This window comes from Hyla sarda, chromosome 4, assembly GCF_029499605.1.
Source record: "Hyla sarda isolate aHylSar1 chromosome 4, aHylSar1.hap1, whole genome shotgun sequence".
In the NCBI taxonomy this organism is placed as follows: domain Eukaryota; kingdom Metazoa; phylum Chordata; class Amphibia; order Anura; family Hylidae; genus Hyla; species Hyla sarda.
The window spans coordinates 378908919-378924107 of record NC_079192.1 but is presented as its reverse complement, the minus strand read 5'-3'; positions in this window follow the sequence as shown (position 1 = coordinate 378924107).

Genomic DNA, 15189 nt, shown 5'->3' with positions numbered 1-15189 from the left:
ATCTGGTTTGAAGTTCAGTTATCCAAAACACTTATCTGTCTAGCAATTTCTGTTTAGTATTCCCTCCCCTCGTAGGGTTAATAATTTTTTCAATACCGAGGAGAGACAAAGAGGAGAAATCTCCCCTGTGTCTCTCCACGCAATGTTTAGTTGCCATGGAAACATGTCGGGACAAGAAGTGTGGAATGTCAGACAGGTGTTTTCTAATGCGAACCTTGAGTGCATTCGAAGTACAACCAACCTATTGATTAACATGTTAACAAGTATACTACATTCCTTGTATTGCAATTAATAAAATGTTTTATATATCTGTTTTGTAACTGAGCAAGAAAAACTTTTACTATTTTTCATAATGCCACAGACAATACATTTGTTGTTTCCACATCTATAGCTACCATTGGCATCTAGCCCGGTTTTATTGGTAGAATTTTTCGAAGTGTAAAGACTCGGTGAAATGGACTGTCCTATAGTTTTCGCACGTCTAGCAACACATTTATATCCATTTTCAAAAACTTTAGCATATTAACTATCATTCGATATCATGGGCATATATTTAGGTTTGATGTTGCAGACTGCCCTATAGTTTTGACTATAGGTGGTGGGAAAAAAACAGTTGTTTGTTGGCATCATTTTTATTTTTAGTGTTGCTTGAATTGTCCCCATACATAAGATTTTTTTCTATTTTTTTTGTCTGGCAATATTTTTAGTCCTTTCCAAAGTCCATCCCTTGTAAACTCTTGCTGACAAGTGATTGGTGATGTCACCTGCCTCCTTCTCAAATAATATATCAGAGGAACAGTTACGTTTCGCTCTGATCATTTCCCCAATGAGGAGATTTTCTATTACATGGGGCGGGTGACATGAATCGGCTTGCAATATGGAATTAAGTGATAGCTCTTTACGGTATGTCTTGGTAACAATTTTAGCCTGTTCTACATTTCCACTTAATTTATGATCAAGAAAACATATTTCTTCGTAATGACAATTTACTGTAAATTTTAAATTATAAGGATTCTCATTCAGAAAATTACTGAATTCCTGTACGGTCGGCATAGACGACCCCCCAATAAACAGGAGATAGTCTATGTACCGACCGTACCAGATAATGTGATCATCAAAAATGGTGCCCAGTTAACGGCTGCCAGACCCCGACGCATCCAAGGCCCCCGCACCTCGCCGCCAACTTTCCCCTGCTCTGCCCCGAAATGCAGGGGAGGGCAGAGGGGGAAATGAACGTTCACCCTGCCCTGCGATTCACCAATCGCAGGGGATATAAGGAGGTGGCACTCTGCCATCTCGCTCCTATCCTCTAGGATGATCGGGGCTGTCTCTCACAGCTCCGATCATCCCTATTTTCCGGGCTATCGGGTCATCAGAGACTCGATCAGACCTGAATAGCAGTAAGTCGCCGATCTGAATTGATCGGCGATTTGTGGTAATTGCCGACGGGGGGGGGGGGGGGAGGGGGGGGTGTCTCAGGACCTCCCCTCCCCCCAAGGCATTTGCATAGGATGCCTGCTGAATGATTTCACCAGGCATCCCGGTCCGTTCCCCGCCCGCTGCACGGCGGGGACCGAAAATCCCACGGGCATACAGGTACGCCCTTGGTCCTTAAGTACCAGGGAGCAAGGGCGTACCTGTACGCCCTTCGTCCCCAAGAGGTTAAAGGGGTACTCCACCAAAAACATTTTATCCTCTATCCAAAGGATAGGTGATAAGATGTCCGATCGTGGTGGTTCCCGCCGATGGGGACCCTGCGATCTCCGGCACGGAACTCCAGTCATCAGAACTCTGCTCCATGCTGGATGACTGGTGACTACAGCCACCATGCTCCCTCCATTCATGTCTATGGGAGGAGGCCTCCCCACGCCGCCCCACCCCCCCCCCCCATAGACATGAATGAAGGGGGCTTAGCATGATATCACAAACGGAAGGCGGGACCCCTGCTATCAGACATTTTACCCTTTAGATAGGGGATAAGATGTTTTTCAGTGGAGTACCCCTTTAATGAATCAGCAGAAAATCCACAATAGTGGCAAATTTATCAATGGTAGTAAAATTTGTTGTAGAGTTTCTGCAGCAAATATCCTGCAAAAAATCTACAGGAAATCCGCCTGTGTGAACAAACCCTGAAACCCCATTCAAAAGCATTGTAGCAATAATTTTTCAGCTTATATAGGCAACCACACATATATACTAAATATATATATATATATAATATATATATATTACCAAAGTTCCCATCAGACCATTATTATGCATATACAACCTCATTGCATCTATAGCCGGTCTAGACCATTCTATAAACCTCCTGTACCGTGGAGGGCTCTATGGGCAACCATTTTTTACCAAAGAAAAAATAGAGCTACAAACTCCAAATGTTATAAAATTACAAATCTTTATTAAACATTATTCAATTAAAAATATGAGGTACATCAGGCAAAAGTACACCAATGTATAAACCAGCAGGAAACAACACTGAATTATGGGTGGTACATATCAAACAAGTCACCTAAATGGTATACAACATGTGTCCTTCAGAATAATACCTATAATTGCACACTCCCTGTGGACCTTTTATGTTGGGGATCATAGAGTCAAATGCAGTAACCTGTCTCACTATATTTCCTCCTATGCCCAAAAGGTAATAACCTTCCTACATTATGTAGTAACCAGATCACATGATGTAAAGTCTTATGTACACTCACCCATTATGTGTGTCACAGCGCGTCCCAACCCCCTACAGCTGCTGTTTCGCTCCTTCTTCAGGGGGCCTGCTCTCTCTTGTTTTCTATCTCCTTATATACACCCTACCTCGCTTCACTTCCGGAACGCCAATCCGGCTTCCGGTCCTCTGGCGTCTGCGCTCATCGCATGAAGGGGAATAGATTGAATTGTGCCTCCGGAACGCATGTGGAACACGAATTCCACTTCCGTTTTTTTCACGCATGCGTGTGGGGAAAATCGGGAGTCCCGCCGCCCTCATTCAGCCTCATGGAGTCAGTGCGCATGTCCTGCCCTCACCCTCCTTTGGACAATTGCACTGAATCCACGGACATCATGAGAAACAGCTCCCCCTTCATCCACCACATACCTGCAATTAGATATGTGAAGTAACTATACAATGCTATATATTTCTATCGCTTAAATAAACATTAGATCTGTATAGTCTTTTTACCGTAACTATATTTATCTGTTGTCTCTCTCCATTGTTATTTTTTAACATATGCAAGTGTATGTATTCAAGGGTTATCTTCTGTAAACTATGTAATTTTAAAACCATGAACATTTTGTTATTATCCTATAAATGTTATAATGCATAAAATGACCCGCAGTGATTACATTATAATTTATGACCAATATATTGATACAGATTTTTAAATATACATCTATACATCTATTTCCGGCCTTCCACGTAGAAGATGAGAATTTTAAGCAAGGATGGGAAGAACTAGCATCCAATTGCTCTAGGGGTTTTATGCAATTACTTGTACAATTAAATATGACTACTTTGGAGAGTCTTGAAAAAGACATAGAAAAGCATCAAGAGTCCATTAAGAGGCAATTATCTAATGAGGCCCTAGAAAAACTGAGGAACTAGAAAAGCAATTTCAGAAATGGGAAAAAGAGATAAGTACAGTTAAGCAAAAGAAATTCCAGAGAGATCTACAAGATCTAGAGAGGAACCAAGTATATAGATGGCGTCAAAATTACCCAAGATCTAGGTCTAACTCAAGATCCAGGTCATCATCTATTTCATCCAGGGCTTCTTCTGATGAGCCATCTAGATTAGTTGAACGCAGGATGAGCATAGAAAATCAATCCCATAACCAAACACAAAGTACTTGGAGAGGACGGATTGTGGAGAAAAGGAAAAAGTCCCCCTTGGATAAGGAAGGGAAAAAGACCAGAAATATGGAGGTAATACATTTTGTCTTCACATGTCTTAACTGATGCCGAGTATGATGTGTTGAGCAAGGGTCTGAATTTCTCTCCCTCTAATCGTTTCGATTTTTTTGTAGCTTTAAAGGATCTGCACCTCTTCTCTAGGAAGCTCCTCCTTAAACGGCTGCACTTTAAAAATGAACAAACAACATTAAGTCCTGAGGAGAGGGAAGCTATTCAAATACTGGATGAACTTTTGTTAGAACAACATCCAGCAGGTGAGCCAGACCATTTTCCAAAGGATATTTATCCAAAATCAAAGACATTTCCCCCCTTGTCCCTATGTCCAGCAGTGGACATTTTTACCAAATTGGTAACAGAAGAGTTTAAAAAAATTCCCACACACATAGCGAAGGATAATTTAACAAAACAACAACGTGAGGCTATATAAAGACTACAGAGCTATGATGATGTGGTAATAAAACAGGCGGACAAGGGGGGGAAGGAACGTGGTGGTCTGGCCCACAATTTCATATGAAAAGGAGGTTAACCGCCAGTGAAAGGATAAGAACACATATGAAAAATTACAGTGTAACCCCCTCCCCAGACATATGAAAGAACTCAAATCAATCTTAGATACAGCCTTAGATCAAGGGATCATCAATAAAAAAGTATTTGAAGGCCTATGTAAGCTATATCCCCAAGTACCGACTTTTTACATTATTCCGAAGGTCCACAAAGATCCCCTCAGCCCCCCAGGACATCCGATCGTGTCTGGGATAGATGGTTTATGCGAACCAGTCTGTAAATTTATTGATTATTATTTGAAACCTTTGGTTGAATTATTACCTTCCTTTGTTAAAGACACGACGGACGTCCTGGGGAGGATTGATGGGATCTCTGTGGAACATGGATATGATCCTGGTGACAGCCGATGTTGAGGGATTATACACATGTATAGCCCATGAACATGGACTTAAGGCAGTTGAGTTCTATTTGGGAGCCAGCAGTTTGGGAGCCGACCTCTGCCACTTGATTTAGATTTTGTTGAGATTTATTCTCACTCATAATTTTTTTACATTTAAAGATTCTTTTTATTTACAGAAACGCGGCACTGCGATGGGGGCGGCCTGTGCCCCGTCATACGCAAACCTCTTTCTTGGGTATTGGGAGAGGGAGGTTTTGCAGTGTGACGGGGTGCAGGCCATCGACCAGGTGCAGTGCTGGTTACGTTATATTGACGATGTTTTGTTTCTGTGGAAGGAGTCGGCAACCGAACTAGAGAGGTTCATTGAGGAACTCAACTGCAACGACATGAACATAAAACTTACATACAGGTATAGTCCCAATAAGATAGATTTCTTGCATATTCAGATTGAAAGAGAACTAAATGGTCTGTTGTCAACAGATGTGTATAGAAAATCAACTTCAACAAATTCCCTATTATTGGCAACATCACACACCAAAAATCAACAATCAAAGCAGTACCAGTAGGACAGTTCTTAAAAATGAAGAGGATCTGTTCCTCTAATGAGAAGTTTGAAAAACAAAGTCGAGATCTAACACAACATTTTTTGGAAAGAGGATATAGCAAAAGGTCAGTAAAACAAGCATATCACAGAGCAAAATATACATCTAGAACAGATTTACTGAGGAGTAAATAGAGGGAAGAAAGACGGGAACAAAATATTACGAGATTCATTACCCCATTTAACTGCCAGTGGGACCGTATGTGATCAGCTATCCAGGAACACTGGAATGTATTGCAAGTAGATCCAATAGTTTCCAAATTTATTACAGACCAAGTCCCAATGACAGCTAAGAGGGGAAGAATCTAAAAGATTCCCTTGTATGAAGACACTCTGTGGCCAAGATTAAAAATCCATTTGGAGTAGGACCACCTAGAACAGGATTTTTCCCTTGTGGAGAGTGCAGAGGATGTGAAAACATGAAGAGAGCCAGGAAATTTACATCTGCAGATGGTATTAAAAGACTCAATATACAACAGTATATGACAAGTAGTAGCACACATGTGGTGTATTACGCCACGTGTGGTTGCCAAAAAATCTATGTGGGTTTAACCTCACAAGAATTAAAAATCAGGACAAGAGAACATGTAAGAGATATTCTATTGGCTAAGGACATTCATGATAACCATCTACTCAAAACATTACCCCGTCATTTTAAACAGGTACATGGGTTCGATCCAAGATCGTTACGTATTAGAGGGATTGAGAAAGTGAAAAGTGGCATCAGGGGAGGCAATGTGAAGCAAATTTTGGCCCAGAAGGAGACTAAGTGGATTGTCACTTTAGGTACGATGGCTCCAACTGGGCTAAATGAACAATTGAGCTTTGTATCGTTTTTGTAATTGCATCCACAATAATTTTAACTTGTTTTCTTTTTTTCATGTTTTTAATTAGTTTTAGGTTATATTCATATGCACCTTAATACATCCATAATACCTCGGAGGATACTGATGCTGACGTCGTGACAAGGAAGATAAAAACGGGGATGTGCAATATTTAGCTGGAGGGGGACGCAAATCTATGTCAGAAATTAATTGTCATTAATTTAATCATGAAGGTATCTCATTTTCTATTGTCTTTTTTATACACATTCACTTCGCACTGCGCACTTTTTTCCCTATTAATTTTTGCACGAGGTGGTATGAATTTTCATTATTTGTATTTTATTTATTTTCATATAAAAACTTTTTTCAGTGTGGGATAAAGATGTATATTTAATAATCTGTATCAATATATTGGTCATAATTTATAATGTAATCACTATGGGTAATTTTATGTATTATAACATTTATAGGATAATAATGTTCACGGTTTTAAAATTACATAGTTTACAGAAGATAACACTTGAATACATACAATTGCATATGTTACAAAATAACAATGGAGAGAGACAACAGATAAATATAGTTACGGTAAAAAGACTATACAGATCTAATGTTTATTTAATCGATAGAAATATATAGCATTGTATAGTTACTTCACATATCTAATTGTAGGTATGTGGTGGATGAAGGGGGAGCTGTTTCTCATGATATCCGTGGATTCAGTGCAATTGTCCAAAGGAGGGTGAGGGCAGGACATGCGCACTGACTCCATGAGGCTGAATGAGGGCGGCGGGACTCCCGATCTTCGCCACACGCATGCGTGAAAAAAACGGAAGTGGAATTTGCGTTCCACATGCGTTCTGGAAGCACAATTCAATCTATTCCCCTTCATGCGATGAGCGCAGACGCCAGAGGACCGGAAGCCGGATTGGCGTTCCGGAAGTGAAGCGAGGTAGGGTGTATATAAGGAGATAGAAAACAAGAGAGAGCAGGACCCCTGAAGAAGGAGCGAAACAGCAGCTGTAGAGGTTTGGGACGCGCTGTGACACACATAATGGGTGAGTGTACATAAGACTTTACATCATGTGATCTGGTTACTACATAATGTAGGAAGGTTATTACTTTTGGGCATAGGAGGAAATATAGTGAGACAGGTTACTGCATTTGACTATATGATCCCCAACATAAAAGGTCCATAGGGAGTGTGCAATTATAGGTATTATTCTGAAGGACACATGTTGTATACCATTTAGGTGACTTGTTTGATATGTACCACCCATAATTCAGTGTTGTTTCCTGCTGGTTTATACATTGGTTTACTTTTGCTTTAATGTTTAATAAAGATTTGTAATTTTACAACATTTGGAGTTTGTGGCTCTATTTTTTCTTTGGTAAAATATATATATTATAATTTTACTAAAGAAAAAATATAGTAAAATATATATATATATATATTATACTAAAACAATAATTAGTGTAAAATCTTCCAGTAAAAAAGAATTCAGCACAAAAGTGTTCAATGTCCACTATATACCCTACCTTATAGTTATATAGCACGTGACAAGGTGTTGATTCGAGCGGTTGCCGCTCAGGCTAAGAGGGGATTCTTCAAATATTTCACCGCTATCGTCCATATCCTCAAACTCTGAGAAATCAAAGTCTTCCATCTGGAAAATAGAAAACACAACAATATTTTACACTTTTTTTTTTTTAGGTACCTGGAGTCTTGCGGCTTTCAAAACTCCCACAGCATGTGGTCTATTGTATTGGTATACTTGACATCATAAGTATCGGACCCTCATCCAGCTGATTGGGATGCACTTACAATTCTTTGTTCTTACATTATACCTGTAGCATATTATGCAAATTATATCTTATGCAAATACTTTAGAAGGTTTCCCCTGAGGATGCCGATACATCTCAGCAGATATACGTCGAGACACCTACGAGTTGGGTCACGAGCCCATATGTGACGTAATATACTGTAATATACATTTGTATTTTCTGTATAGTGTCTTATCATTTGGGACCCTTTTGGGCAGAGACGGTCCACACATCCATCTCCAAATGATTATGACCGTTGTTGTCTGGCAATAATTTTATAATTTTTTTTCCCATGATTGGGATATAGTATCTACACTATTTTAATTGATTATTAGTAAAAGCTATGTTTTAAATAAGTCCCTCCCCGCTCCATATGGTTTGCACCAAGAGTCTTGTTTATTTTAATAATAAGTATAAATAAGTGCTAGAGGGGATTCTAGTAGGAGAACACAGTATATACACCAGATTCTCAGCAAACACTGACACTGAATGATCTGAATGGAAACCAAATTATTGGGAAAACTCTTCATGTCAGAACTATTAGAAGCAGAACTATTAAAAATTAGGAATTTTAGGATTTGTTTTGAACATTAACCGGTTGTTTTCTGTGGATAACCCTGTCTCTATACTCTCATAACACATGTGGTCATCATAGAGAGAGTTACCCACTAGGGACCCCCATACCCCTCTATGAGCCAGAGCAGAAAACAAGGTCTCTGTTCAGAAGACTCCATTCATCTGACCTGACTGGCAGCCATGTAATGCTACATCAGAGGTCAGGTGACGCCTATGACGGACAGTTTGCAGACAGTATATACAGGTATTGGGATTCGGAATCCTAATTTGCATCAGATGTTCTGCTAAGGATCTTCCATACTGTGCACTAAACAGCAGAATCCCACAGAGATCAATGGGGATCTGCTGCTCAGTGCACACTACGGAAGTCCAGTAGCAGATCTTCCAAGGAAGATCCAGATTATGCTGAAAGAATAAACATGTTCATGCCATTGACAGAATCCTCCTCCATTCTATGTGGAACCGAATCCGCAAGGAAATTCACTGACAAAATTCCTTGATAAATTTCTGTAGTATACATGGGTCCTAAAGCCTGAGCTGCTAAACCAGTCCATGGGCATGAGCGGCACAGTTTCTGGGAAAACACCCATTTTTTTTGCACATACATGATATGCAGGGGATTCCAAAAGGATGGTGCAAAATGATATTCAACAGTATTCAATTACCTGGGAGAACGGAACACGAATTTATCAACATGGAAAGGCGCACGATCTATCCAGGACTTATCTATACACCACAAATGTTCAGAGCGATTTCTATTGGTTACACGGCAGATGTCTAGAAGGTGGTCCAGTCCTGTCCAGACGCCTTCAGCATATCCTCCTATATGGTCTCCATTGTGTCAGGGATGTATTGTCTTAGGTGCTTCAAATCTTGTGGCTGGAAGGAGAAGATACACTGAGTCATTTATGTAGAGAGAAGTCACAAGGTGACAGATCTGACAATTGTGAAGACCACTGCAACATTACTGAATTGTTCAGTCACTATAAAGATGTGGAGGTACCGGCACTGCTGTGTCACGGAACGGTACTATATGCACGGCCAAAAATTGTACAATATCCCAGATAATAGAAGACGTGCGGTGCTGTACATTAAAGTGCTACAGTATATTGCACAAAAATAGAAAAAAGCTAAGATGGAGCACTCACCACGTAAATCTTCTTCTTATAGTCTTTATTCCATTGCACTTCAATGAACGTGAATGAACAGGGGACAAGTTCAGGGGAGGGGGTTACAGACAGGAGGCGGGGAGAACACAGGTGGAGGGCGACCATCGTTTCACGCTATCAGCGCTTCTCCGGCCCAGACTCGAGAGAAGAGAACAATGGTCGTCCTCCACCTGTGTTCTCCCCGCCTCCTGTCCGTAACCCGCTCCCCTGCACGTGTCCTGTGTTCGTTCATGTTCATTGAAGTGCAATGGAATAAAGACTGTAAGAAGAAGATTTACATGGTGAGTGCTCCATCTTAGTTTTTTTCTATTACTGAATTGTTGTTTCCATCTGAATGTTCTCAGATACCGGAACGTTGGGTCGGCCGTGCCGGAAACAACAATTCACCAATGTTAAGCTGCCTTCATGATGGTTAAAGAGAACATCTCCTCCCCCCCCCCCCCCCCCACATGATCTGGAGGACCTGACACAATGGAGTGAAGACCATATCTGAGGATATGCTGACACACGCCTAGAATACACTGAACTACCGCCTAGACATCTTCTGTGTTACCAACACTTGGATAGATAGTGTGTCCCTCCATTACATAGTTGTGAATGTGCCCCTAGGACTCATTTACATTATGTAATATCAGTCCGGAGATATTTTTGGGGTGGAGATTCCATCTGGGGTGGGTGCCGGCGAAACAAGCCAGCGCTAGGACCACTCACAAATGCAATGTCTCAAAAGATGGGAATGCGTTTCCGAGCATATTTCGACAGAAGAATGAAAGTGTTCATTCTATCGGCGGAGTCTGAGATCTGGAATTTCCAAGGAGGAATTTAATGTGAATGTAGAAGGATCCCATTGAGAACAAAGGAAAACCAAGTGGAATTCCACTCAGAAAATATATAGATGAAGGGTATGTCCATATGTACACTATTCGCTGTAGAAATTCACCTGCAGATTTTCTGCAACGGACAATCAATGGGTAGCAAATGTATATTGCAGTCATTCAATAGGAACCTTAATGAATGGGATGGAGTCACCGCGATTTGTTATATCAGTCCCGCACTGTACATCACATGACCAGGACTGATTTTTATGGCTCCTATTGAATGACAGCAAGCAGAGATCTTGACAATTAATGCTAAAAAATATACTGAAAACTTTAGCTCAGTGTTTCCCAACCAGGGTGCCTCCAGCTGTGGCAAAACTCCAAGCATGCCCGGATGGGTTGTAGTTTTGCCACAGCTGGAGGCACCCTGGTTGGGAAACTCTGCTTTAGCTAATGAACCTGTTAACTCTTTTCATTCAAAACAAACTTCAGATTTCAGTAAATCTATCTAAAAGATTTATGTTTTATTTGTCCAGGTCCAAGCCGGTTGCTGTTCTGTTGCTATGAAGGACTCTGCAGAGAGGACACACTAATTAGAATATTAAAGGGGTATTCCAGGCAAAAACTTTTTTTTATATATCAACTGGCTCCGGAAAGTTAAACAGATTTGTAAATTACTTCTTTTAACAAATCTTAATCCTTTCAATAGTTATTAACTTCTGAAGTTTTCTGTCTAACTGCTCAATGATGATGTCACGTCCCGGGAGCTGTGCATGATGGGAGAATATCCCCATAGGAGCTGCACAGCTCCCGGGACGTGAGTCATCAGAAAGCAGTTAGACAGGAAACAACAACAACTCAACTTCAGAAGCTAATAACTATTGCAAGGATTAAGATTTTTTAATCGAAGTAATTTACAAATCTGTTTAACTTTCCAGAGCCAGTTGATATATATATAAAAAGTTTTGGCCTGGAATACCCCTTTAATAAAGATCAGCTTTATTGCTAAATTGTGAAGGACATTATACTTCTGGCTGGATGATCACCACGCAGACCGAGTTATATAAAGAACATTTTATGGGATTTCATTATTACAAATAGTGAAAGAAAGGGCATCAAAGACTTCAGAGCCTGAGATTCAACTATATATTTAACTCTAAGAGATAAAGGGGGAGCAAGGAAAGGGAATTCTCCATTGTGGAGAGGAAATTCGGTAGCTCGTGGGGACATCAAGTGGTCATTTTCAGTACTGCAATTTAAAAGACAAACTTTGTGTAAACTATTTAAGGTGGGTATTACGGTGTAAAATATCAGATGGACAGTTAAAAAATGTGGGGGATATACAGAACATCCCTAAAACAGGTTGTCCAACAGTATAACTAACACACATATATATATATATATATATACATATATATATATATGGCCATACATTTAATATATATTTGCACAATCGTCTGTAGAGAAACGCGCCGGAGGGTGAGATGAAAGAGCAGGAGATGAAGAGTGTCCTACAGACCCTAGGGTGCGGGTCCCTACCAGGGGACAGGCAGCATTGCTTTAATAGTAATTTTACTTATGCACTGTGCAGTGTTATTTCTATTTATTGGGCCCATGTGCTTTATAGTATATAGAATATAAAATATATTTGGATATTTGTGCAATTGTTCAGATTAATTATCTACAATATTTGGAATATCTTTAGATTCCGGGCACATGCAATTTGTATTGTATGTCTGTCATTTCCTCTTATGTAGATTTACCATTTGTTTCATCATATCTCGTGTTCCACCACCACAGTTTTTAATTTGTCAAATGTGTTTATGGGTTTTATGGGTATTTGGGGATTCTATGGATTGTATATGAGAAAATAAAATAAAATAAAAACGAAATAAAAATCTAAAATAAAATCTATTGGATATTTTGTGTAATTTTGTCAGAATGTGTTCTTTTGGCCATCTTGTCAGGATTATCAAAGTGTGTTTAAAGGGGTACTCCACCTCTAGACATCTTATCTCCTATACAAAGGATTGGGGATAAGATGTCTGATCGCTGGGGGTTTGGAAGCTGGACCCACGCGATCTTGGTCCGGCACCCTGGCATTTTGTGTTCAGAACCCCAGCTGCCCTAGGCTGCAGGTGGCCGTGGTCATCGCTACCCCTTTCTTAATGTCTATGGGAGGGGGTGACGGTTATGGTCGATTGTAATATGGCACGGAGTGGAGTTCCCTCCGTGCAGCAGATTACTTGGGTGTCAGGCTGGAGATCCTGGTGGTCCCTGTGGCTGGAATTCCAGCGATTTGACATTTTACTTCTATACTATGGATTAGGGATATGATGTCTAGGGGCAGAGTACCCCTTTAAATTCAGAGACCTGTGTATTTCTTGATTTTAATGTTATATTCCATCTATGATTAAGTGACAATGTAGGGGCTGGGTGGTAGGCCCCACATATTGTTGTTTATACCTGCACTCTATTAGATATAGAATACTGTATAATATAGATGGATGGACAGTTTATATAATATTTAATAAAGAACATTTCACCCGACACATGAGAATGAAAATTACCAACTGTGTCCTGTATCATTTGGTAGTATTTCTTAAAGCTAATGTTTTGTAGACAGATGGCTACCATGCAGCATTGGGCACCATAGTCAATAGTCTATAGATGCTATATGACAGAGCTTCCCATATCCACAGCACCCGTCTCTACATGGCGCTGGGTCACACATGGGAGACGGTGCTGTGGAGAATGAAGTCCAAGAATTCAACACTCTCCTTACTAAAATGACTTGTGAAACTGATTACCCCAAGGGTTAACATTAAAGTATGATGAAAATAAAAAGGGTCCAAAATATCCACTACCTCTCTGTTCTAAATAAATATGGGGTCATCTAGGTATTGTTAAATAACACTACATTGGATGTCCACCTATGGTGGCTATCAATGAAAATTTTTCAAAAGCCCCACATAGACAGTGATGATGATGACCAAGACGACCATGATGACCAACCTGTATAGTTCCAGCTGCCTCGGAAAAGCTGGAAAGGATGGCGATCGGTATTGCTATAGTACACTGAGAGCCATATTGACAGCATGAAGGAAACAGATGAGTACGGATAAAAGAAACTTCCAGAAGATCAACCGTCACTGCAGCACTCCACCAATATGGTTGCAAAGATACACTTAAAGACTGTGAGTTAAAATTTATATTTTTTTATACATACATATACATACATAAAAAAAAACAATATATATATATATATATATATTTCTCTCTATCCCTCCACTTACTGAAGTATAAAATCCAGTTGATGACATCACAATGACATCATGAAGGTTCTATTCAGACAGACGAAGCTGATGACTTTCCCTCATTCACTTGCTACTACTTACTCAGGAAAGTTATATGTGAGTGCTCACTTGCAATTTCTGCGATTCTAGAGAGATTTTTCTTCGCATTCTTCATACAATGAAGGCAACAAAGAAGAGAAATAATTTAGAAAAAGAAGGAGAGAAGAAGGAGAACAAAACTGCCATCGAGCAGAGAGATAATGGCCAGGAGACTAAGAAACCAAAAAAGAACAGGTTCTTAGGCTACCTGCGAAACGCCGGGACCTGGATGAGAAAAACTTCTGACAAAGAAAAGAGAAGTTTGAGTGAACTCCCAGGACCCAGCAACATTGATGTGATGGACAGCAAAGGTAGGACCTCTCGTAATAATCAGGGACTGGAGAAAGCCAAGAAAAGGCCAAGTGTCTTAGCCCATCTGCAGACGCCATGGAAGTGGCTTGCTGATCTAAAATGGAGAGGATCATATGTACTCAATGAGGAAACTCCAGACATTTCCTCCGAACCAGGTCACAAGGAATCAGCACATGAAGCCAAGAAATGTCCAAGGGTCTCCTTAGTGAAGCTACAGGCACCTTGGAAGTGGCTTGCTGATCTTAAATGGAGAGGATCATATGTGGTCAGAGAGGAAATCCCAGGACCCAGTACATCTAAAGAGCAGCAAAAAGACGATGAGGGGGATCATACCATCCTACAGCCTGGTACGTCATCTAAAACAGTCCCCCTATCACTACACTGCTTCACTTTACACAGTATACTTGGGAAAGGAGGTTATGGCAAAGTCTACTTAGGAAGAGACATCATACGAAAAGAATATGTGGCCATTAAAGAAACAAACAAGAAGTGGTTCACAAGATATGGACACACGTTCATAGAGCGCCATGTCCTCCAACTCTCCCACCAGTGCCCTTATTTAATCCATGGCCTGGCAGCCTTCCAATCACTAAGAAGTGTCTACTATGTTATGGAGGTGGCCACCAGAGGGGATCTGTATGACTTTATCCTAAGGTACAGTCCTCTTAATGTCAGAACAGCTAAATTTATCACAGCTGAGGTGGTTTGTGGCGTACAGTTCTTACACAGTAAAGACATTGTCCATAGGGACCTCAAACCGGGAAACATTCTTCTAACCCAAGATGGCCACATCAAAATAACAGATTTTGGCCTTGCTGCGAGAGATGTATTCCTGAAGATCAGAGGTACACCGGGGT